At 47.2% G+C, this 23,446-nt stretch overlaps 1 long non-coding RNA gene across 2 annotated transcripts; it reads right to left on the bottom strand.

Annotated features, from left to right (window-relative positions):
* Window positions 1-666: 666 nt before the first annotated feature.
* LOC132656425 (uncharacterized) lies at window positions 667-17,291 on the bottom strand. Of its 2 annotated transcripts, none has more exons than XR_009594171.1 (3): window positions 17,148-17,291; window positions 5,048-5,162; window positions 667-1,769 (listed from the first exon to the last, which is right to left on the bottom strand). It is a non-coding gene; the product is annotated as an uncharacterized LOC132656425 (long non-coding RNA). The 2 variants fall into 2 exon arrangements; XR_009594170.1 differs by lacking the exon at window positions 17,148-17,291 and adding an exon at window positions 9,322-9,518.
* Between the last annotated feature and the right edge of the window lie 6,155 nt (window positions 17,292-23,446).

Raw genomic sequence — 23,446 nt, 5'->3', positions numbered from 1 at the left:
ATCTGCTTGGCATCCAGTGGTATTCGAGCCACCGCCTTCAGGCCTGTTGGGATCACTTGTCTGGCCTTTGGTCCTGAGGCTTTCAAGACTCACCTGCCTAGCACATGAGCCACAGGACCACCCACTTTTCCTCAAGCAAATTACAGCAGCATCCACAAGGGAGGTCTGCTCTCACCCCATTTCACAAGTCAGGACACTGCAGCTCTGGGCTTATCAGCCAGAAGTGGCAGGATCAGGGCTGCGCTGAGAACTCCCCAGGCAGGAAGCCCTGAGCAGGACAGCGCACTGTATACTCAGTCTTTCACAGCTCCTGCCCCAGTGCAGAGGAGGAAACAGACCTAGCCTCAGGAGCCGATATTCCCTGGAAATCACAGAATATGGGGACAAACAGAGGCTCCAGATCTCAGTTTCCTTGGATGTAAAGTGGAGATAAAATATACATTTGGTGATGAGGCCTGATAGGCTAGGGTCAGATGGAAGGGGAGGACGACCTCCCATATCTATAGACTATATCTATAGAAGGGACATGGGAGAAGAAGAGGGAGGGGGTGGGTCTGGGAGGGGACAAGTAAGGGGGCTACAGCTGAGATACAAAGTGAATAAATTATAATAAATAAAAAAATTTTAATAAGTTGCTTTGTAAAAAAATACAATAAATAAACAAGCTAAATATACACACATATTTGGTTTAATCCCAGCATTTGGGGGGAAAATGCAGGTGGATCTCTGAGTTAGAGGCCTGCCTGGTCCTCAAAGCAAGTTCCAGGATAGCCAAGGCTATACAACCTGCCTTGAAAAGCCAAAAACATTTGGTATTGTCCCATGTGAGAATCAGTATCTTGGATGCATTCCTCCCCTTCGGGTTTCAGTTCTCCACCTGGGAACTGAAAAGGGCAAGTGAATTCACCCTCATGCCTCCCAACCCTGGTAAAAATGACAAACTCCAAGTATTCCCCAAGAGTGGGTGGCTGCCTTTCTGGACCTTGCCCCTGGAGAGCACAGAGGATGCTCAGGGCACTGACCTGGTCACTGTGCTTAGCAGGACCCGGTGCATCTGTAAGGCTTATCTAAAATTCACCAAGAATCTCAGACAGCAGGACCCCCACCCTTCCCAGCAGCAGAGCCCATGTAACTATGCAGTCACACACCCAGAAAGCTAGTTCGGTGCCAGCCAAGGAGACGTCCATGTGTGGGAAGCATGCCCCCAGGCTAGGGAGTGACCAGGACCCTGCAGACTCTGGACTCAGTCACCCATTCCAGGCTCCCTCTGCCCGTCATCTGTTCAGTCTCTAGATCTGGCATGCCCTAGATGCTTCTGTCCCTGGGCTGAGCACGCTGGGCAACATGCTGGGCAACATGTTATTGTCTGTTTATTGTGAACAGTCTTCCCATATTAGCTCCCACCTTCAAGACGGCCCTAGGCTTCAACTCTTGGAAAACAGAAGTGTCTTTCCTGGGGAAGACTGGGGTCACATGGGAGCAGCTCTTGGCAGTCAATGAAAGGGTCATTTGAAAGCAGTTAGTGACCTTAGGAGACAGGAACACTAAGCAGGGTGCTTGTCAAGGCTTCTCTGTGGGGCTTTTCTTATCTTCCATCCCTGGTCTTCTTCAAGCTGGGTTCAGAAGTTGAATGCCCAGGCCTGCTTCATTCAAACAGATGTATAGGCGGGGCACTGAACAAGACATCCAGTTGATGAATAGCTTCCTGGTGGTGGAAATCTGGCTGCTCTCTGCTTCCAGAGGCTTGTGTCCTGTGCTGACTTTGGCTGCTGGAGGAAGAAATGATCCCTTGTTATTCCTCAGTGCTATCATGCATGACCTTGTAATGCCCTCTTGAGACCAAAATTTCTCCTGGATATCCTTTATGGTTGCCCCTGCCCCAGTAAAAACCACACACACACACACACACACACACACACACAGAGGGAAAAAAAAAAAAACAGATTGTGGAAGAGGAAAACAGCTGCCGCTTTAGCTGACACTTCCCCCAGGAAGCCCTCCCTAGAAGGCTCTAGAGTGCCTGTGCAGGGCAAGGGGCTTCCATAGCGAAAACAGACATTTGTCTTAGAGTGCGTACATCTACTCCTGGTGAGACTGCAGCCTGGAAGGGCACTGCTCCCCTAGGCCAGCGCCAGTCCTGGCACAAAGCTCTCCGGGGTCCACAGCAGTGGTTGTGACTTCATCTTTGACTCTGTAATTTGTCATGGAGAGACTGAATTTGATTCATGGCTTGCCACTGTGTCCCCAGCTCCTAGCACATAGAAGAAGCTCGATAAATTGAGGGAGGGAAGAGAGGGAAAGAAGAGAGCTGGTTTCCCAGATAGGTACTAAAGGGCGGGTTAAAGGTCAAGTTCAACAAGGATCCAGGCTGAAATTTACAGGCTCCACACTGTAGCAGTTACTGTGACAAAAAAAAGAAAAAAAAAAACTTTGGGAAGAGAGGGTTTATTTTGGTGCATAAGTGACCAGTCATGCCCCTCATGGTGGGGAATCCCAGCAGCAGGCACACGAGCCAGCTGGTCACATGGCGCCTACAGCCAGGGAGAAGAGAGAGATGAATGCTGCTGTTCCACTCAGCAGGATTTCTCCTTTGCCTTCTTTCTGGGACACCATCCCACGGAATGGTGCCGCCTTCCCTTAAGGTCAGGCTTTTCATCTCGGTTATTCCAATACAGAATCTCCATCACAGGCCCAGAGGTTTGCCTCTTCGATGATTCTAAATCCTGTCAAGTTGACAAGTTGTACTGAGTACGAACAGTCAGGCCACTGGGAAGAAATGGGTACAGAGCCCAACAGGAGAGGAGTTAACCCCAGAGAGGTCCTAGCAGATGCCGGGGACTCTGAGGGAAGCAATGTGGAAGGAAGACTGGGCACTGCAGGGTCCCAGGAGGAACACGGGGAGGCCCTGGTTCAGCTGGGTGTCAAAGACTGACCAGGTACTAGGAGGAATCAGACTCCAGGAGAACCTAGCCAGGCCTGTAGCATCAGATCCTACACCCTATCCCAGGAGCCAAAAGAGCAAGGACTGGGAGAAGTGGCCTGTTGGAGCAGGTGTGGCCTCTTTGGAGTAGGTGTGGCCCTTGTTGGAGAAAGTGCGTCACTGGGGGTGGGCTTTGAGGTCTCAGATACTCAGTCCAGGCCTAGTGACTTTCCCTTGCTGCTGCCTGCTGATCTAGATATAGAACCCTCAGCTACTCCCCAGCACCATGTCTGCCTGTGCACTTCCATGCTTCCCACCATGAGGGTAACAGACTAAACCTCAGAACTCTAAGCCAGCCCCAGTTAAAGTATTCCTTTATAGGAGTTGCCGTCATGGTGTCTCTTCACGGCAACAGAACATTGACGTAATGTTAGGCAGGGGAGAAGATAAGAGGATAGAAACAAACATTCTCTTGGGAGCTAACTCTGCCCAAGGTACATAGCCAGAGCCTGAGAAGCACCTCAAACTGCCCTGTCCCCAGCCTGGGACTCAGATTCCTCCCACAGACATCAAAGTCAAGGTCTCCCAGAAACGTGCACAGCCCAGTCAGCCTGTCCCTACGCTCCAGCTCTGGGGTTTACCTTTCTCCTCCATAGTATGGATACCTCAAGAAGACAAACTAAGAACGCCTTCCAAGAGCCAGAGAAAGTGCTCAGCTGGTAACGTGCAGGCCTGAGTTTTTGCCCCAGCATCTACATGAAGAAGCTGGACAAGGTAGTGTGTACTTCCAACCCCAGTGTTGGGCACAGATCAGTGCCTGGGGCTTGCTGGCCAGCCAGCTGGCTAGTGAAAAACCTTGCCTCAAAAAAAAGTAAGGAAATGGAAGGAAGGAGGGAAAGAAGGAAGGAAAAGAAAAAGAAAGTAGGTAGCCCCAGAGGTAGGCCTCTGGCTAGTACACATACTACACACATGTACCTGCTGCACACACACAAGCACACACACACACACACACACACACACACACACACACACACGAAGGGTTTGGAGGAGATATGCAAGAATGCCTTCTAATCATTTGATTCCCACAAAATTGCTCCACATTTCAGCAAAGCCAAAGTGTGAGTTCTGAGGGATTAAATCTGCTGTTCAGGATCGCCAGTTCCTGAACATCGCCAGTTCAAGGCTGAAGCCTTGATACAGGGGACCCCATACCCCACATTTTCAGTTTCCCAAGCATCAGGATTGAAGCTGTTCTAGGGTCAGAATAAATCTTTGCTTTGCCAGGGGAGGTAACAACACCTCAGAGGTGTCAGTGAAAGGGGTCCTAAAGTTCAGAAGCATCGTATTTCTTCTCTCTGGGAGGTGGAGTAGGAGAGGCTAAATCAAAGGGTAGCCTTCCTGCAGGCTGCAACCCAAATCACAGCTCCCTGGCTGGGCCAGGACCAGTTCTCAGATAACAGGGAGTCTACCATACTACCTCAATAAGTGGCTTTGTTGAGGGCGAAATCAGATCGCAGAGCCTGGGGCCTAGAGAAGAACAAGGCCTGGAACTTTCTTTTGCCATCTAAGTGGACTGATGACGGAGACAGCCTGGGAAGCCAGATAAGCCTCGTTCAGTCATGTGACATCTTGCTAAGGAACCTTGGAATAGGGCCTGATGTGTCCCTAGGGAAAGGCACACCAGAGCCTGCAAGGACTGAGCCAGAATGGGGCCTAGGGATGGCGTCTATCACTCTGAGGGACAAGGAAAGCATTTCTCTATCTGCCTAGCCTCTTAGAAATGCCGTGCATCGTTTGGGGGTACATGATGTGACAAGTATTTGTGGAGGTTCCTGCGGGCCCTGAAGCAGGCCGCTTCTACAATCGCCTAGCTATGATCCCAGCTAGGCACTAGTAGTGACACATTAGCTTTTGAGCTGATGAGAACAACGACCTGCAACTGGCTAGATGGAAAGAACAGAAAGTTTTTTCTCCCCAGTTCTAGAGTAGAAGTCAAAATATTGCCGGGCACCTCCCCAGAAGGCTCTAGGGATTTGTTCTATGCAGTCCCCTGCCTCTGCCATGGTCAGTAATAGAGTTCCTCAGCCTGTACACACCAGCCCGATCCAGTCTTTCATCCCCGCTTACCTGTCCTCAGGGTGGACTGTCCCTGTGTGTCTGCATTTCTTCATATAAAGATGGTTTCAGGGGCTTGGGGGATGCCCCACCACAGAAGTGCCTGCTGTGCACACAAGACCTCAGTCTGGATCATAAACACACACATAAAAACTGGGGTCAGAAGCATGTACCTGTAACCCCAGCATTGGTAAGGTGGGGCTCTCTGGGGCTCATTGGCCGGCCAGCCTACCCAATTGGGGAGCTCCAGGTTCCGTGAGTCTCAGACAATAAGCTAAGAGAGTGATAAAGGAATACATTTGACATAGACATTTGGTCTTCCAAGTATTATTCTCCACAAACACCATGTACAACATATATATCAAGACATACAAAAAACGTGTGTCAGACTAGGGCCCACTCTAAAGATCAGACAGTAGACACACATGAATGAATGAATGAATGAATGAATGAATGAATGAATGAATGAAGAGCCTGCAGCTACCATAGAGGGAACTCACTCATTTATTCTGAAAATAGTTCTGAGGAATGAAGAAGACCCCAGCTGAGCCTCAGAGGCACCTGGTGGTGATGATCTGCTCAAGAAGACCAATATTATAGGCTGAATATCCAAGCACTGGGACAGAGCATGCTTCCTCCTTGGTCTTCCCTGACCCTGACAATATCACAAATTCAAACTCTACTGGATTCCATGTCAGTGGTTGGGTGCCAGCATGGACATGCCTCAAAGGACCAGCTGGCCTTTCTGGATATCTGAGTTTATTCTCTTAGGCCCTTCATCCCTAATAATCCTGGGGCGAGGGAGACAGAGAAATGGAGTTTCTGCCACTTTCTGGGGATTTGAGTTGAATTTTAGGCTCTATTAGAAAGGAGATCAAGAGGAAACCTCAGGCTCTTCAGGGAGGCCTGTCCCAAAAGCTCACACCGCCAGGACCTAGTGTCATCAAAAAGAACAAATCTGGTCACTACTACTCACTGGCCATCCTGAGGCCAAGGGAAGAGTCCCTCCACCCCCAACCTCAGCCCTTCCTCCAGGAGGTCAATTGTTTTCTTCCTGAGTCCCCACTTGGGTCCTTTTCAGTAACTGGATGCAGGATTTTATGACTAGAGGATGCACAGCACATTGGTCCTTGAAAGTCTGCTTCTTTCTTCCTCAGAGATTATTTGTGGGTAGATAAAGTCTAAAATGTTTTAATTGTGAAATTTTAAAAATTATTCCAATAGTGCGGGAAGTGTGTAGACACACAAGGCGCAGTGAAGCATGGGCCGAACCCCCTGCTAAAGCAAATAGCTGACTGTGGCCTGGAAAGACATCTGCACCCTGATAGCCCGTTGTCCCCAGCACTGTCAGGTATCACCACTCTCCTGGTCATTGTCACCCAGTCCCAGAGTTCTAACCCCTTTCCATTCCAACTTAACATGGATGTGACCAGAGGGCCACAATTTGCTTTTTTCACTTAACTGCATATTCCTGAGATTCATCACTGCTGTCCTGTGTGTCTGGGACAGATCTGCAAGTGCTCCACTATGTAACCTGCCCATACCACGGTTGACTGACATTTGGGTGTTCCCAGAATGTTAGACATGAGCATTCGTGCAGTGTTTCTGGCTCTCTTGGGGAAGAATATAGAAGCCTAAGGATATACTCCTCACACGCACAAAACAAAACTGTTATAGGAAATCCATTCCACCATCATGACTACCCCACTGGCAGCACACTCCTTATCTGTTTTGTTTTTTAAGCTTTTTCTATTTTTGTGAACCAAGTGACTATATTACTAGGATCTCATTATGAGTTTTTCCTTTATTTTTTTAAAGTAATATGCTTGGTTTAAAAGGTGTAGTTTGAAGACTCTAGATTGTTTTTGTTCTTGTTGGGCTTTTTTGTTTTATGTTGTGTTGTTTTTTGAGAGAGGGTTTCCCTATGTAACCTTGGCTGCTCTGGACTTGCTTTGTAGACCAGGGTGGCCTCAAACTCACAGGGATCTGCCTGCTTCTTTCTCCATGAGTGCTGGGATTACAAATGTGTGCTACCATGCCTGGCCTAGATTGTTTTCCCAAATACCAATAGAGGATTTACCAATGTTGACCATACATAGGTTAGAGAATAAGCCTAGATACGATAACTTCAGGATTATTCATTTTCACCATAGTGTGTGTTTGTAAATAAGAAACAAATTATTAAAAAAAAAAAGACCAAGGAGATATGTTTGGAAAATATGAAACACTTAAAAATTGACCAAAGAACTGTTCTTTGATCACCTCCCCCTGATGGGGAGCAGCCTTACCAGGACACAAAGCAGCCAGTCCTGATGAGACCTGATAGACTGGGATTAGAAGGAAGGAAAGGAAGACCTCCCCTATCAGTAGATTGGGGAGGGGCATGGCTAGAGAAAGGGAAGGAAGAGTGAGATTGAAAGGGGAAGAGGGAGGGAGCTACAGGGGGGATACAAAGTAAATAAATTGTAATTAATAAAAATTAAAATTAAAAATTAAACTATAAAAAAATTGGCCAAAGAAGATGTTAAGAAAAATATTTAGGTTGAATGAAAAGAAAATATCTATATATTAAAACTGTGGGATTTAGTAGCAATAGCATTAAAGGGGAAGTTTGTAGCTTTAAATGAATATAGAAAAAATCTGAATTTTAAAGTAAGGAGTTGGGGGGAAAAGCAACAGTGGTCATCCAAAGAACACAAAAATGAAATAATGTACAAACTAAAGATGTGGAAAACAAGCACATGATGATCAAGGTCTCATTATGTAGGCTTACCTGTCCTGTCCTACATAGCCCAGGCTGTGTGGGGAGCTCCTGAAGGCTTCATGGCCACCAGGAAAATGATCCAGGTTAGGTAAGAATGAAACTTGGTCCAGCCCAACTTAGGCAACTGGGGCTGGGCCAAACCTCAAGAGTCTGACACCAGGTCATTTACTGTAGCCATATTTAAGCACAGTATAATTTTGGAAAACGAGTTTTCTGATGACAATTAATTTAGTCTCAAGTGTACAGCAAATTTAAGACTTGTTTACATTAATATTCTTTATAAAGTACATCTGTTTTCTTTCACTTAGATGGGTAAAGTTGACCCAGAGATCCAACATTTAGGATCTAGGGGGCTTGACTGAGGTAAACATAATGCCTGTGGGAGTCAGGATGGGCCTGGCCCTAAGATGACATAGGAGGCTGCTGTAAAGTACAGGTGACATCACTCATAGGAATTGGTTTAATGACATAGAAGCAATGCTCAAGGTTTAAGGGGAAAGGATCTAGGAGAAACAAACATAATATTCTGGGGAATATGGGCAGAGCGTAGCTCAACAACTAACAATCACCAAACTGTAAACTACATCTTCCCCAGCATTCCAGGAGAAACACAGAAGCACCTCGCTCCTTTGATGAGGTGGGCTCTGCATTTAACTCTCCCTGGATTTTCTAGTGTTTATCTGTGTTCAAGGACTTTGGCCCTCTATAAGGCTGGACTCAAACTCACAGAGACCCACCTGCTTCTCCTCCCCAACTGGTGAGATTAAAGGCATGGGCCACCAGGCCCAGTCCTTAGCCTGCAAATTTTTTAACTTTTTACAAATGTTTAGTAAATATTATTGAACAAAATTGGACTAAAAAGAAGTGGAAAACCTGATAGCTGATAACTAATTTGAAGACAATGAATCATAAAATAATCCACTAGAGAGAAACCATCAGGCCATCGACTTTAGGCCAGCATTCCCTAAACTTTAAAGGGTATTCATCACCGTGTTCTATGCATAATGTTCCAGACATTGCAAACCATGGGGCCACTTCACATTTCGCTTCACAATCATAAAACAAATCCGGCATCAAAACTCAACAGAGACACTGTTAAAGAAAAGGAGAACAGAATGGGCTCGTCGTTCTTGGGTTTAATTTAAAGCTGGAGAGGTAGCCCAGTGAGTAAAATGCTTGCTTGCATGAGGACCTGAACTCAAGGCACAGCACACATGTAAAAGGCCAGGTGTAGTGCACCTGTCATCCAGGCACCAAAGACATGGAGAGAGGAGGAGCCCTAGGACTCAATGGCCAGCTGTTCTAGCCAAATCTACAGGCTCCCCAGCCCACTGAAAGGTTCTGTCTCAAAAAAAGAGGAAGCAAGGTAAATGGAACCTGAGAATGACACCTGAGAGACATCTGACCTAAACACACACACACACACACAAAAAAAAAAAAAAACCCACAAAATCCACAAATCAGTACTCCTGAATACAGCACCAAGAACTGGTGGTGCTGACATCACTTCTGGCCTAGGTACCTGTCTCCAACACAGTCTCTCTATATGTGTGCACCAGGTAGAAAGCTCAGCAGTGAAGTGCAAGGGTCTGTTTGTCCTTGGAAGCCAGGGGTACTTTTTCCAGGGTTATCCTGCAGTGAGGTCAGCTCTTCCCTGTGGAGAGAGAAAAGCTCTCAGTGACTTCCTGGGTTTGGTCCTCCCACAGCACCACAGCAAGTGGGTACTTCTCTGGCTGGGCCACCTCATAGACATAGGTTGCAGGGAGTCAAGCACCTCAAGCAAAAGCTGTCTGTGGGTGTCTGTCACCTGTATCCCTAAAGCAGGCTGTAAGAACCAATGCTTCTCTTCTGGCTAGCCATGTCTCCATAGTGTTCTTAGGTAAAGACTTGTCAGCCATAAAGGCCAAGCTTCTGGGGTTCTGGGTGGGGCTGGCCTCTTGAGGAGAGGACGTCATGGAAAGGTTCCTGAGGAGTGCCCATCTCAGCAGAGTTCTGAAGGAATAGACCAGACAAAGAGTGACGTCAGACCAGGTTATGGGGACCTTCAGTAGCAAAGCTGAGGAAGGAAGCCTTGATGCCATTCTGGGCACCCTATGCCCCTCAACCAGGCAGGAGGCAGAGGCTGAGGCATGCTGTAGAAGAGGGCACAGAGGTCAGAGGTCATCAGAACCTGGGGTGCAAGCCAGGGGCTGGCAAGAGGCGAGAGCCCCAAGGCCAGAGGCTATACTTGCTTCCAGCACAGCATCATGACCCCTGTCATGTCAGGCACACTTCTTCTATGGAAGCCTTGCAAGCTTGGCCACCAGCCTGACCTCTCAGTCCTAGCTTCCTCCTCTGTATGTGGCTTAATAGAACCCACCAAGCACAGAACAGGGCGCCCAGCAGATGGCTATTATGTTGTTGTCATTTTTATCTGGCCAAGCAGCTCACTGACTAGAGTTTAGGGAAGATCCTGGCTTAGTACTAAGAGCAGTAGAGGAAGCAAGAGCATCAGAAGGAAGACAGCAGTGTTTTGCTAGTTTGCAAAGCCAGGTATCTGCCCCAAATGGTGGGCATGCTGACTGAACACAGGAGACAGTTTTTTTCTAGTCCTGAATACAGGTTCCTTCCCCCCTTTCCTCATTGGCTGAATAATCGGGAGGGGATGATCTTCCATGTCATCTAGGTTTATGTTTCCCTCAGCCACTTACATCTGTCGATTTCTCAACAAGGAACATATGTGAGGTCATCTCTACACATCACAGCCTGTTTATTTTAAAGCTTGCCAAGCACCTGGCCTTGTCACATCTGCAGGTCACTAGTCAGCCTGCCTGGTAGAAGTTTTCTACTCCAAACTTCTGGTTTGGGCAGTGGGATAACTAGACTAACAGATTGGGTGCAGGTGGCTAACTTAGCAGCCTATCTTCAGGGCCCAGCTTTTCTTATCCATCTGTGGTTGGACCTAAGCCAACTCAAGGTACTTTTATTTGAAAATGAATCATCCGATTTTATTTCTTACAGCCGGCAATGTGGCCCTGCCAACCTACCACAGGACACTCATCTTCTAGAGGGAGGACAACCAAGGCTGGGGAGATGCTTAGCCAGTCACATGTTCACCTCACAAGCATAGGGAATAAGCTGGAGCCCTAAGACTGTGGTGCACACTTGGAGTCTCAGCACTGGAAAGGTGGGTCTCGGTGGACAACAAGTCTAGCATAATTGGCAAGCACCAGGCCAGGGTGAGACTCTGTCTCAAAGAATGTAAGAGCAACAATGCAAGGAGATGTCAAGGGTAAGCACACATCTTCCTGACTGGGCTGGTCCTGCTGAAGCCATCTGGCAGCACCCCACCTGCTCAGTGGCACACTCTCTGGACATACAATGCCAGCCACAGTTTTGCTGACCCCACACCTTTCTTCTCACACAGGACCTGAGTGATAGTCTGGATCTGGGCAGCATTACCTAGTAGAGAAGAATGTTCCAAAACCAGAACAAACCAGGACTTCCTAGATACTACCAGCCCCACCCTTGGCTGGTAGAAAGCGGAGCAGCCTCTGGAAATACTCCAGCTCCCTAGCTATGCAAACAGCTTTCGATCGCTGGTTTCCTGTGCACTTTCAGCTGTATTGCATTAAGCCCATTTTACAGATGTGCCACTGAGGTCTGCCTGGAGAAGTGACGAGGATGACAGAGCTAGGAATGGTCCTGTCATGATCTACACTAAAGAAGGCTGAGCTTGTAGCCACAGGCTCCTCCCAGGCTTTTGGCACCCAGCCCTGATTTGCCTCACAAGCATGCCAAGAGCTCACTAAATGGCTTTATTTCACCCTATTCTCTCTGTGGCTCTGAGTGAAGCCAGAGGTTGGAAGATATTGTAGGGACTGAACTGGAAAAAGAAGTATTATTGTTAGGTTGCTGGGGCATATCAGTCTCCAGGTTACCCTGAAGCCTGGGGCTTACCTGTGCCTAAGAAACACCTGTGGACTGCAAGCACTGAGTCACCTCAAAGCCTAACAGCTCTCTGGGGCTGGACTGGCCATTTTCCCATGTGTGTCTAGAGAGCCAAGGTTTTCAGTCTGTGGGTCACAACCCCTTTGGGGTCATATATCAGATATCCTGCATATCAGATATTTACATTATGATTCATAACAGTAGCAAAGTTACAGTTATGAAGTAACAATGAAATAATTTTATGCTTGGGGTCACCACCTGAGGAACTATATTAAAGGGTCACAGAGTTAGAAAGGTTTTCTGTGAGTTTTGAATTCTTTTTCTTTTACAAGAAGACATGAATGACCAGAAGAGTAAACTATTTGCCCAAGGCCACTCAGGTGGAAAAATGGCCTAGCACCTGACCCTGTTGGAACCAGAGGCCCTCATTTCCTTGTAAAATGAAGCCATGCCTCCCTTTCTCTAGGACCAGGCCCCAGGGGTACACCCACTCTAACCTTGCCAGTGGCCCCAGGTCTTCAGAGAACTCAGATGCATGGATCCTTACAGATCTTGGGAAAGAAGCCAGTGGAAAGAGGAACAAGCAATAGCATACCCATGCCAGCTCCAACAACTCGCTGCTTATTCATTAATAAAAGAATGCCCAGGCTATTTGGGGCACCTGTAATTTTCTACTTGAATAACCAAGGAAGTGGCTGCCTGCCCGCTCCTCGGCTCTGCTCATGGCGCCAGAATGGAGGAAACATGATCTTGCCTGATGTAATGGGACCTAAATGGAGCTTCATGGACAATTTCCCAGCCTTTGCCCCATTCTAAAGGTCCGGTGTCCCCTGAGCCTCTCCCAAGGGAGCCTTGAGGTAAAACCCAATTCCAGTTTGGATATTGGAAAAGAGGTGGGTTCTTCCAGATGCAGGAAGCAAGCAATTTTGGCCATTTGCCAACTGTGACCCTTTGGGGCACATGACCCAATCTCTGGGCCTCAGGTTCTCCCTCTGAGAAATGGGACTAACCACTCCCCTGGCAGGTTTGGATCCAAAGAGGTGTCTGTTTGCAGATGATCAGCCTGTTACTGCTACTGTGTATTTCAAGGATAAGAAAGGAATCATTCTGGAATGTTTAGAGCTCAGAGAGATCATATAAGCCAGATAAGACCCCGTAGCTGAGAAATGGGGCAGAAAACAAACATGGAACTGGAGCTGGGACACTAGCTCAGTTACTAATTGCCTACTCTGCAACTAGTTTGATCTCCAGAACCCATGATCTGGGTTTATATAAACATGGATATATACATTTGTAACCCCAGAAGATGAAGATGGATCCCAGGGTTCACTGGCCAGACAGCCTAGCCTACTTGGTGAGCTCCATACCAATGACAGACCTTGTCCCCAAAATAACAGAAAGTAGGCCATGCCTATAGAATGACACCTGAAATTGTCCTCTGGCCTCAACATGCACATTTACACACACGCATACACGGATATTAGTTAAACATACACAAACGGAGGTGGTCCCAAGAATCTATAGGGCCCCCACACGACCCACAGAGTCTAGCCTAGGGCACGGGTGAGACTGGCTGAGAGTCACCAAAGGTAAGCTGTTAGAAGGCAAAGGTGACCTGAGACTCAGGGTCAAGCAGTGGTGGCAGACAGGTTCCTCAAAGGCCCCCCGACTGAGCCACCAGGAAGACTGCTCCTTAGGAACAAGCTCACACTACAAGAAGCCGCCTGCTGCCCTAGCAAAGACCAAATCCCTCAGGATCCTCAGAGGAGGTTTGCTGAAGAGCCAGCAAAGTCCAAAGGATTTGGGAACTAGCCAGTGCTTTACACACAAATCCTCCCCTAAGAAAAAGCAAAGTCTCTATTAGACAAGAGAGAAAGCAGCCTCATGGAAGTACAAAGAATTGCCTAGAAATTTCACTGCCTGCTAAGACAATTTTTAACACTTTTCTCAGAAAGATAGAATCCAGAATCTAACAATATCCAGGATACAATCAACCTTTTCTAAACACACAGATGTAGGATAATGTGATCTTTTATCATGAAAACAAAAAGCCGTTAGTCACTGATGCCAAAATAACCCTGAGGCCAGGGTTAGCATATGAAGATCTTAAAGATATGGCCCAGGGAGTGGTACAGACACCAAGGGCTGAGCTCAGAACCAAAAAGACAAGACAGGGCTGCAGAGGTGGCTCAGAGGTTAATAACCCTGGCTGGTCTTCGAAAGGTCCTGAGTTCAAGTCCCAGCAACCACACGGTGGCTCATAACCATCTGTAATGAGATCTAGTGTCCTCTTCTGGGATGCAGGCACAAATGTAGGCAGAATAATGCATAAATGAATGAATTAGTCTTTAAAAAAAAAAGGAAAAAAAAAAAGACAAAGACAAGACATAGCCCAGGATTTGATATATCACAGAGTCCCAATAAATGTCAGCTGCTCATTTCCACATGAGCAAAATAATTGTTCCCCTAATGACTTTGAAATGCCTCACATACCAAGTTCCTGCTGTCTGCACAGCAAAACCTCTGGGAGACCACCACGTGCAATGGTAAAAGAGACCAGCAACCTCTGCTGCTTATGAGGGATAGTCCCTAAGCATTCCTTTATGAAGTGGGGGTTCAGACAGATCATCTCAAAGGCCCTTTTTTAACAAGGCCCAGGTGAGCTCTGAGCTAGGGCCAGAAAGAGGCCTTTAAAGAAGGGACCAGATCTGCTGCCAACACCTTGCGGGGAACCCATCCTGGGAGGTTCTTCTGCAGGTATAACAATGCTGGGCTGTGAGCAGGGCCTGAGCTCATTTTCCAGAGGAAACTTTCTGAAAAACTGTCTCCTAGCAACTGGCTCCTCCTGGAGAGCCTTCAGGGACCTCACTGAAGCGCAAAGGCTTGTCGTGGCTCCCTTCCTCAATAGCCCTCCTGACAGCTACTTGCCATCCAAGGCGCTGGTGAGAAGAGAGCCAACGACGCAGGGGCACCTGATAGGGTGCAAACACTGGGAGGATCTCCACCCACACCTGGCACTTCTTTTCTTCCATGAAATAAAAAGAGGACCCAGACAGTCCTGATGAGCCCTGATATGCTAGGGTCAGATAGTAGAGAGGAGGACCTCTGCTATCAGTGGACTAGGGGAGGGGCATGGGGGTAAGAGGAAGGGAAGGTGGGACTGGGAGAAGAGGGAGGGGGCTGTAGCCGGGATACAAAATGACTAAATTTTAATAAATAATAATAAGAAGAAATCCGTCTGCTTTTAAAAAGAGAGAAATAAAAAGCACGCAGTGGGCCACACGCTACAGTCACGCCCGAGGATGGGAGCTGCTAATTGTACGCCAGAACACCTATCCATCCCAATGCTGCCTCACTTCACAGCAAACTAGCTCACGGCTGGTAGGGAGGCACTACAGCTGCACATCGGTGCTGGGCTGGGTACATGTCCAAGAAATCCTCTTCCTAGTGTGCACTAGCCAGTGACTAATGGTGGGAAGTGTAGACGCTCATTCCCACTGCTGCAAGGTACATCAGCATGGTGGTACCATTATCCCTCTGCACTCCCTACGGGGCTTGCCTGAGGCTGTGCTCACATCCCCCACACCGCTGCTCAGCCATGCCTGCCCTCGCTGCTTCCCTGCTCTTAACCAGCCTCCTCTAAGAACCACCCTGCACTAAGTCATCTGCCTCTAAAGTTCCCACTTCAGACTCCTTGTGGGATATCCAAAGATTTGATAGTTCCTTTCCTTCCAAGCCACAAAGAGGCCCCAGCAAAAGCATGCCAATGCCTGCACATGGTAGATGCCCAGTAAATCAATGCCGTTGGCATCCTCCTCTCCAGTGTTATCACAGTCAAGGAAGGGCCTGAGTGAGAGAAGGCGTGTAACACGCACAGGCGCTCAGGACAGTCTTGGTGTGCTGGAATCATTGCGCTTAGACTCGCTATCACCGTGAAAGAAGACGACCAGCTTTGTTTTATTCTTTACTTGATACTAATAAATTCTGATTATAAAAGCAACAAAAGTTTAATTTAGAAACCTCAAAGAATGCAAAGAGCTGCAAAATGAATGAATGAAAGAATGAAATCCCCCCACTTAAGTATAATCACTGAAAAGATTTTAAATTCTATTCTTTCAAGTATTTTCTACAGAAATTCATATAATGCCTATATATAGATACACACATATATATACACAAACATATATATATATATATAGCTGATACATACAATACATGCATATATTTGTAAATATGTAAGCAATACCAAAAAAGTAGTATAACACTACAAATGTTATAATATATACAATTTTAGCAGTATAGAGACAGGACAGAACACTTGCCTTACTATCTTTTGGTGGGTGGGTACATATGTGTACATGTTCATGTGTATGCCTGTTTACATGCACACATATGTGTAAAGGCCGGAGGTCAGCATCAAGTGTCTTCATTGATCACTGCTACTTTACCTTTTGAAGCAGGGTCACTCACCAAGCTCACTGATTTTGCCTGTACTGTCTGGCCAATGAGCTCCAGAGACTAGCCCATCCCTGCCCCCAGGGCCGGGGTTCCAGATGCATGCCTAGCTTTTTATGAATATGCATGTGCTGGTGATGTGGCCTCAAGTCCTCATGCTTGCATAGAAAATAGTTTACCAATGACTGAGCACCCTTCCCAACCCCAGAACAAAGCTGGCTGGCGGCCATCCTTGACCATATGTCTCTGTGCACAGCGTAGACCTTTAAGCCGAATTCTTGGAACTAGAACAGCACAGGTACTGGGATACTGCTCATGGCCCTTGACATTTCCAGCAGGGTGGCCACACAGTCAGCATTCTTTCCTGGAGTGGAGCACAGCATCACTTCTCTAACACTAGGGAGCATTGTGTTTTCCTTTTTGCCAGTCTGGCTGCAGGAAGATAATGTGCTGTTGTTGCTAGTGTGTGTGTTTTCCCTGGTTTCTGAGGAGGCCGAGTATCTCTTCTTACACTTGTGGGCTGTTTTAGGTTTTGCCCTCTGAGAATTGCCCTTGTCCTGCATTGGCAAGGAACCTCTGGGTATCTCCTCTCATCCTTTCTCCCTGTCCAGAACCAGGGCTCAGTAGCTCCCTGGGGTGCAGTTTCATAATGTTGCAAAGCTCTGCTTCCTGCTGGATAGATGCCCAGGCAGGCAGAGTTTTCACCCTCTGCCCAGAAGCCCTCCTGAGCTAGGATTAGTAGGAATCCAGTTGCTTGGCCTCCAAACACCTCTCACCAAGCACCCCACCCCCATCCACAAGCCTACCCCAAAGGGACAGCAGAAACCAGATCTGCTTTAAGGCAAAAAAAAAAAAAAAAAAACAAAAACAAAAACCTGTTTTCTCCCAAATTCCAAATCCACCCAACAAATACATTCCAGGAGTGATTATTAGCATGACTGGAGGAATCTTTTCAGAACTTACCAGAACATTGCTTTCAAGTCCAGTGTTCTTAAGAGGTTTAAAACAAGCCTATACTCAGGTCAAGGCCTATCACAGCTGAAAACCTTCCAGCCATTGGCCCAGGAATTCCACTGGGTAAAAGTCCCCCTCTGGGTGGGTACAGTTGCCTGTGTACAGAAAGACACGTGCCTGGTTCATGACGGAAAAATAAAAGGCCAGCCTCTTCCTCCCACAGCATGGGGGAGGAGTGATCGAGGCCTCACAAGGGGCACCAGGAGCCTGCCAGGGTTAACTCTGGTCTCTGGAAGTTTGTCTGCACATGTGCAGCTTTTGTTCTAGGTACATATATAACACTGCCTGTCAGTGAAATGAACTGAGCCTGCTGCAGGCTCACAGCAAGGCAGCAGGCAGGTCACTGGACACAAGTTTAGTCCAGGAGTCTGAATCTAGTGCTCCCTTAACTTGGAATCACTCGGCCAAATAGCTGCTCCCAGTAGGTTTGCAAGTCACTAAAGGGATTGCTGAGATCCTCAAAGTATTGGCCAGAGGGGAAGGACAAAAACAGAAACCCAGAAACCCGTGAAAGGACAAAAACAAGTGACTCTGTCTGCCTTTCCAAGGTTAACACTGGGCTTTAAGAGACCAACACAGCATGGTAGCTTTATCCTTACTCAGGAAGAAGGGAAGGGGAGGAGGATGTGGAAAAGGAGAAAATAGAGAAGGGGGAGGCTGAAGTGGAGGGGAGGGGAGTGAAATGGAAGAAAAGGAGGTGGAGGAGGCAGAAGAGGTAGAAGAGGAAGTAGAGAAGAAGTTTGGAGGGAGAAGGGGCAAAGTACAAGAGAAGGAGGAGATGGAGGAGGAGGAGGTGGAGAAGAGGGGGTGCAGGAAAAGGAGGAGTGGAGGAGGAAGAGGAGGTTGAGAAGGAAGAAGAAGAGAATAAGGAAGGCAACAAACATCTCAGAAAGAAAACATGAGCATAACCAGGAAGAAGGGTAAAGTGAGTCTCTCCACACTACCCAGAAAGAGAATACAACAGTACTGTGTCAGGGGTCACAGTTGAACCAGAAGGAAGGAAGGAAGGAAGGAAGGAAGGAAGGAAGGAAGGAAGGAAGGAAGGAAGGAAGGAAAGAAGGAAGGAAGGAAGGAAGGATATTATCTAAATTCCCATCAGAAAGGATCCACAAAACAAATCAAGCATGACTCTTCCCTCCAAATGTTACACAAACCACGAACAGCATGATGAATATGAACTGACGCCCTAGGCACATCACTCCATGAGAAAACCTGCTTGGAGCATCGCGCATAGTGTGAACTCATTTACGCTTTTACAAAGAATGGATCAAAATCTTTTCAGTGGTTTATAAAAGCAGAGACAATTCCTGGAGCAATGTCTAAGAAATTATTTGCAATGGACTCATCTGTGCTTTTCACACTTCAGCAGTGTTTAAATCATTATCACGGGACTTTGCCCATACATCAGGACAAAACTCCCTTGAAAACAAAGTGAGCCGATGATCGGTGGTAATGGAGGTGATAACGATGGGATCATTAAATAGCCTCATGGGTGCTTGTTAGAGACCATCTGCTGTGTTCTGTCATTTAATCTTAAACCTACCTGAACTGGTTACCCATTTTGTATGTAAGAAAGCTGAGTTCCTAACCTCGGTTAGGAAGCTTGTTAAGACTTACATCTGATTATAAAACTGGATCTTTCCACAGAACATGACCCAGGCTCATTTAGTAAAGTGCTTGCCCTGCCAGCATGAGGACTTAAGTGCTGTCCCCAGCACCTGTTTCAGAAAGCCACATATAAGCCCAGTGCAGTGGAGCACACCTGTAATCCTGTTACTTGGGGGGCAGAGGCAGGTGACTCTCTGTGAGTTCAAGGCTAGCCTGGTCTACAAAGTGAGTCTAGGACAGCTAAGGCTACACAGAGAAACCCTGACTCAGAAAAAAGAGAGAGAAAGAAAGGAAGGAAGGAAGGAAGGAAGGAAGGAAGGAAGGAAGGAAGGAAGGAAGAGAAAAGGAAAAAGAAAGCCAGGTATGATGGTGCACATTTGTGATTCCCACTGCCAGGGAGGCGGAGGATGGTGGACCCCTGAGGCTCACTAGTCAGCCAGTCTGGCCTAATCAGCAATGGTGGCCAGGCCAATGAGAAACACTGTGTCAAAATGCAAGGTGGACAGTACTGGAGAAATAACACCAAACCTTGTCCTACACCCTCACACAAGCATCAAGACAGAGAGAGAAACATAGAAAGATGGACACAGAGAAACAAACATAAACAGAAAAAAAAAATACCCCAGGACATAAAAGGCAAGCTGCAGAGCTGAGCGTGATACACACTGTAATCTGAGCACTTGGGAGGCTAAGTCAGCATTGTGAATTCTAGGCCAGCCTAGGCTATGCAATGAGATCCTGTCTCAAACTCTCTAACACCCTCAAAAAAGTAAATTGGGGGTGGGAGGTGAACTACCAAGACCCACAGGAAGCCTTAAACAGTGATGGTGAGGCTGGCTCAGCTGAGACAGTGAGCAGAAATAAAACTCCATAAATCTGTGTGCACCTAGACTGTTCTGATGTGTGCATCTAAGCAACACGGGCTGGCTTATTAGTTGTGGTAACTACTTTGTGAGCTTTTGAGAGGCAAAAAGAGCCTGATCACCAAGCCCAAGTGTAGAAAAAAATGGAAGCCCTCAACCTCTCACTTTGAGCAGGTAAATTCAGCCTGGGACCCTTGAGGGCAGTTTTCTAGGCTTCCAGAGAGAGCCTGGGGAGATGAGTTCTAAGCCAGCCTGAGCTACATGGTGAGAGTCCATCTCAAAAAGCAGGGAGAAGACCCCAAAAGCTGGAATTGGAGGCCTTTCCTTCTCTGTTGTGCACTTAGGCTACAAAGCCACCAATTAGTTGAATCCTTGATGGGAGGCTGCCCCAGAATTAGGCAGAAGCTCCAACAATGCCAACTCTTTAACAGGATCACTTGGTTTGGAGTGAGAGACTGCCAGATGTCACCTCACACCCAAGAGAGAAGTTTTGTGATGGAGAACAAACTCTGAGATTTGTGCATACTAGACAAGCACTGACCCCCAGCCCCAGCCCCAGCCTCATATGTATTGAAGTGTAATGCTGGAGGCAGAGAATCAGGGCCACAGACAGGGGGCAGAACTGTACCTCCTGGAACAGTGGGTGTTCTGTGGGAAGAAAGGGGCTGTTTGGCATCCCAGTCCGGGAAGCGATTGTAAGTGTGCATGCACAACAGTTCACTGGGCTAGCACTCAAAATTCACTTCTCTGCAGGTGTGTGCTGAGCCTCAGTGCTTAAATATTCAAAAGCAAACAAAATGCTGGGTGTAGTGGTGCCCACCTTTAATCTTACTCTCAGAAGCAGAAGCAGGTGGATCTCTGTGAGCTCTGCAAAGAGAGTTTCAGGCCAGTAGGCCAGCCATGTTTCAAACAAGAAAAGACGAGACAAAGAATAAGCGTCGCTTGCTGTGAGGCAGGCCTATGGGGACACATTTTGTGTGTCTGTCTGATAACTCTGACACTGTCATACTGAGATATCAGTCTCCAGGGAAACACAATGTGCAAAACAGAAAGGGGACACTTTAGGGGACAGCATCATTGAGGTCACCAGCCACCAGCCCCTGGAGATTCTCAGCAATCAGGGCATGGACAGGAGGCAGATGGTGGCCTCAGGAGGTACAGGAGGGACACAAATGTCTTTGGACTCAGCCAAGGCAGAGCTGTGGCCAGCACTGTTTGGGTATTTTGCATGCCTGCCTCTGAGGACTGTGGGACTGGCACCCGCCAGTCTGCCAATGGCTGATGGCTGCATGAAGAAGAGCTGGCTGCACTAACTAGCAGAGTCCTGGTGGAAGGCTTTGAGTTACAGGACTGCATCAGCAAAGACCTGGGTAGCTTTTCTCACCCACCTACTTTGCAGTTCTTGTGAGTGAAGAGCCCTCTGGACCACCAAGCCCACTCAGTAAAAAGGCACACCCCCCCCCACACACACACACACACACACAAACCTGGCACTGTGCTACAAGAGGCATAGCTTAGCCTTCTTCCTGACAGGCTCTCTGTTTTACAATGCTTGGCAGGTATGCCAAAGGCTTTTTTCTTTTAACTCAGGTCTGGGAGCTGTGCTGTCTTTGTAATGCTAAGGCTGTGTGAGGGACCCATCCTGCTTCGCAGCTCTGTGTGGGGAGACACAGGAGAAGAGCTTGTGTACAACCCTTCCAATCTCTGGAGTAGGTCCCTTCTCTATGTCCCAGAATTTCCTTCCCCGGATGACGTTACCTGTGCCCTCAATCCTTTTGTGAAGGCACACAAAAAAGAACCCTGACCTGTCCCCAAACACTGTCCCTCTTCTATGTCCTCCTTGGTGGCAATGCTCAAAATGAGAGGCCCCTGGGGACCCCAGCCCCTCCTATTTACACTCCACACACAATGCCACACAGGGAGCGGGCAGGCCTTCCTTGATTTGACTGTGCACACTACACAGCATCTTTCAAAACTGAGAAGATCACAGCCAAGGAGAGCCCTAGGGGACACAACACAACACATTATGTGGTGTCCTGGAGGGGGTCCCGGGACAGAAAAGGCATTCACTGAAAACTACAGAGCTGTGAATAAATTATGAACTTCAGTTAACGAAAGTATATCAAATCAGTTCATTCATTTCAAGAACCTGCAGTGGCACATACACTCATCTACATACATTTTAGTACACTTATTTATTTGCTTACTTATTTGTGGGAGGGTATGCATGCCTTGGCATGTTTGTAGAGATCATGTGGCAACCGGTAGGAGTCGTGTGAGTTCCAAGGACTGAATGCCGGTCCATAAGCTTGGCTGAGAGCGCCTCTGCCTGCTAAGCCATCTTGCCTGCCCTACATGCGTTATGATGTTAAGCACAGGGACACCAGCTGTAGAATACAAGAAACTCTTTGTACTGTCTTCTTAACTTTCTTCTAAACCTAAAACTCTTATTAAAAAAAAAAACTATTATATGAAAAAGAAAGGAAAATGTATTGTTGTGATTCGGATTCCCCACATGCCCCTGCAAAAGCTTGTGTGTCTAAAGCTTGTGGTCATGACAGTCAGCAGAGAGGCTTTGGGGCGGTGGTTAGATCACAAGGACTCACTTCATGAGTGGATTAGTCTGTTGATAGATTCATAATTTGGTGACATAAGTCAAAAGTAGAAAATGTTGCAGCAAGTGGCTCATCGGGTGTATCCTTGAGTGCTATGACTCCTCAGTGATCGCTCTGTTCTTTCTGCTTCCTGACAGCCACGAGGCCAAGCTTTGCTGTAGCATGTACTCCTCCTGAGACACTCAGCCTTACCAAGCAAGGTGGTACTAGAGGACTGTAGACTGTGTCTCTGAAACTGTGAGCCAAAATCAGTCCTCCTCCTGCCTTTAAACTGTTTGGCTTGGGTAATTTGTCACAGCAAAAAAGTATTAGCTTTTTTTTTTTTTTTTTTTTTTAAGAAGTGTGTTGGGAGATGACTGAGGTTAAGAACAGTTGTTGCTCTTGCAAGAAACCAGTGTTCAGTTTTCACCACTCACATAAGATAGTTCACACTGGCCTCTAACTCCAGGGGATCCACACACATACATAAATGAAAATAAAAGAACTCCTTAAGGGAGCCAAAGTCTTATAAATACACACATTCAAAGCATTACAGTGATTTCCCTAGGAAAGACTTTCACTCTTAACAGTCCTCTCTGTGGCCAAAGACTTAGGGACTTTTCGGGGGAGAGGGGTAGGGGAAACACATGTGCCTTGGTTGTGAAGGTCACGGGACGCTGTCAGAGGACAACTTGCAGGAGTTGATTATCTCCTTCCACTCTGTGGGTCCCCAAGATCAAACTTAAGTAGTTAGACTTGGAGACAAGCATCATTTCCAACTGAGCTATCTCAGCTATCTCTCATTGAGTCTGGAGCTCACTGACTCACTTAGACTAACTGGACATCAAGATGCACAAATCTCTGTCTCCACCTTTCTGGCACTGGGATTATAAATGTATGTCACTACACCCAGCTTTCTATGGGTTCTGGGAATCCAAACTCAGGTCCCCATGCTTACGTGGCAAGCACTTTATGATCTGAGTCATGTCCCCTGCTCAAGTCCCAGGGACTTAATGAAAACTTCATCAACTTCCCTATCGAAGAAGGGCCCTAACTCCCTCCTTCTTTCTGTTCACAGAATATTTTCCTTGGGCCAGACTCCAAGGTGAAAATGCCATGCGTAAACCATGTCAGACTTACCTGCAATTTACCAGGGCCTCATCACAGCCATCTTTCCAATACA

Source organism: Meriones unguiculatus, chromosome 9, assembly GCF_030254825.1.
Source record: "Meriones unguiculatus strain TT.TT164.6M chromosome 9, Bangor_MerUng_6.1, whole genome shotgun sequence".
Taxonomy (NCBI): domain Eukaryota; kingdom Metazoa; phylum Chordata; class Mammalia; order Rodentia; family Muridae; genus Meriones; species Meriones unguiculatus.
The sequence above is the reverse complement of the archived record's forward strand: the minus strand, read 5'-3'. Positions and strand labels throughout refer to the sequence as shown.